This window comes from Marmota monax, unplaced genomic scaffold (genome assembly GCF_021218885.2).
Source record: "Marmota monax isolate L192 unplaced genomic scaffold, Marmota_monax_Labrador192_F-V1.1 WCK01_AAM20220418_F8-fsc00001, whole genome shotgun sequence".
Lineage (NCBI taxonomy): Eukaryota > Metazoa > Chordata > Mammalia > Rodentia > Sciuridae > Marmota > Marmota monax.
The window spans coordinates 34,688,177-34,691,002 of NW_026693777.1; the positions used below are offsets into that span (position 1 = coordinate 34,688,177).

General features: G+C 39.7%; 1 pseudogene; it reads left to right on the top strand.

Moving 5' to 3' along the window:
* Positions 1–1,002: 1,002 nt before the first annotated feature.
* On the top strand, positions 1,003–1,877 carry LOC124104655 (olfactory receptor 4K14-like; annotated as a pseudogene).
* Positions 1,878–2,826: the final 949 nt, after the last annotated feature.

Genomic DNA, 2,826 nt, shown 5'->3' on the forward strand with positions numbered 1-2,826 from the left:
TATTGGTTCACCCCTGAATGTAATCTGCCTCCTTTCTCTTGTAGCTTTTAATATTTTCTCTTTGTTCTGTATATTGGATATCTTCATAGCAATGTGTCTTGGCGTTGGTCTACTGTGATTTTGTATGCTCGGTGTCCTGTATGCATCTACAATTTGTATATCCGTTTCCTTTTTTATTTCTGGAAAGTTTTCTGTAATTATTTCATTCAGCAGGTTACTCATTCCCTTGGTTTGAATCTCTATGCCTTCCTCAATCCCAATGACTCTTAAATTTGGTTTTTTTTATGTTATCCCATATCTCTTGGATGTTTTTCTCATGATTTTTTACCAGCCTTTCTGAGTTGGCTAGACTCTTTTCAAGATGATATATTTTGTCTTCATTATCTGACGTTCTGGCTTCTACTTGCTCCACTCTGTTAGTGATACTCTCAATTGAGTTTTTAATTTGGTTTATGGTTTCCTTCATTTCTAGAATTATTGTTTGATTTTTTTTTTATAATCTCTATCTCCTGATAAAGATGCTTAACTTCTTCTTTTATCTGTTTATGTAACTCAATTTCAATGTGTTCTTTCACTGTTTGAATTCACTGTCTCATATCCTCTTTAAGGTTCCATTCCATCTGTCTAAGGTATTCCTTGAGTCCTTTATATGACCATTTTTCTGATGACTCTAGGTCCTCCTGAATATTTAGGCTGTCCTGCATTGTTTGTACTCCTTTTCTGCCTTGCCTTTTCATGCTGCTCATGTTACTTCTTGTTCTGTTTGACTGCTGAGTTACTGTTTACTCCTATAAATTTATTTGATGCTTGGGAGGAAAGGTATTAGAAGGGAAGGGAAGAAGTCACTGTCGCCGCTGGTTTCAATGAAGTTATCCCCTCTGCCGCATTCTGGTGACGTCAGTTCTCTGCCATGGTGGTATCCCATGCAAATGGCGACAGTTCGTTTCCCTTTGCCCGGTGACGAATGCAACGGGTGGGTCCTGACTGGCTCTCCCATACTCATGCAGTATGCAGGTCTTACTCTTCATGATATTTTTGTTGCTTTACGTGATCATTGTATCTGGAAATATTGTCATTGTGACCTTAATCATCACTGACCCTCATCTCCATTCCCCCATGTATTTCTTTTGGGGCAACCTGTCCTTTGTGATATGTGGCTTTTCTCAGTCACCAGTCCTAAGATGATCACAGACTTTCTCAGGGAGAGCAAAACCATTTCCTTTGCAGATTGCATGTGCCAAATCTTATTTGCCCATTTCATTGCAGCAAGTGAGATGGTGCTTCTAGTGTCCATGGCCTATGACTGCTATGTGGCCATCTGCAAACCACTTCATTACTCCACCATTATGAGCCTGCAAAGGTGCACTGGGCTGGTGGTTTCTTCCTGGACTACTGGCTTTGTGCATGCCATGAGTCACCTGGCTGTGATTGTGCAGTTGTTCTGTGGCCCCAGGGGAACAGACAGCTTCTTCTGTGATATGCCTCTGGTGATCAAGCTGGCCTGCATGGATTCCTATAATTTAGACATTTTAATGAATGTTGACTGTGGGTTTGTGGCTGTAACCTGCTTTATCCTCTTGCTGATAATCTACACATATATTCTTCTCAGTGTCTGCCAGAGATCTAAAACTAGTGCATCTAAAGCCCTGTCCACCTGCCGTGCCCACATCACAGTTGTGGTGATCTTTTTTGTGCCCTGTATCTTCATTTATGTGTGGCCACTCAATATCACCTGGTTGGACAAATTTCTTGCTGTGTTTTATTCTGTTTTTACACCTCTCCTCAATCTAGCCGGTTATACATTAAGAAATAAAGAGATTAAAAAGGCTTTGAAAAGACTCAGGAGTTATTATGTAGGTTCCCAGGAAAAGGCTTAATGCCCAGAAATTCATTGCATGTACTTTAAATTGACAATACGCTGACCTTATAATATAGTTTAAAAATCAAGGAATATAGTTTATAGCTATAAATAGTTCCAGTTTCCATATACATCTGTAGATTTGAGGCAATGCAGAGATCTTAAATTTTACTAATCAGCCAATATTGTGAATTATTTCCCTGAAATCCATACAAGAACAATCTTTCGTTATGGAAAATTTATCTTTTCAGTCTTTACACACCATGAATAATATGAAAAAGAACCTGCAAGCAAGCATAGTGACTTTAGTGTTCATCCCCACTGTGGCATGTATCAGTACAGGACACCAAATAAAACCTCATTGTATGTGAACCACATTAGGCATGTCTGCTAAAATGGTGTGGATTTTTCTTGGTGGGACATGAAAGCATTCTAAAATAAGATTCTCATGTTTATTCATAGCTGTGTGAATATACCACTTTCAACTTACACACATTTATAAGTGAGTTTTATGGTATGGTAATTCTATCTCAACAAGATTATTCTTTAAAAATCCAATTCTAAGAGTACTCCCATGGAAGTTTTCAAAACATGAAAGCTATTTCTTTCAATTTATTTGGTGTGTAGGCTTTTTCTTAGTTTTTCAGGCCTAGCATGGCCCAGGGGTGTCACTGGGACTTTAGTAATCCTCTTGGAGAGGAAGTCAGGTGTGAATAAAAAGGTCTTCTGTTGGCTGAAGCTTCTTTGAGCAGTGTGAGGTTCTGGTTCTTCTAAGGTAGGGAGACTGCTGGGGTAAATGTTTCATGAGCAACATCCAGTTGTTCCCACACTTTGGACTTCTAGGTTTTGTCTGCCAGGGCCCTGATCTGAACATAACACCTGTTGGGAGTTTCCCTGAGGATTCCTTGGGAGGTTGGCAAGGGCGGCAGGGGGAGGTCGATAAGGATGGGGTTAATCTGCAGGATCAA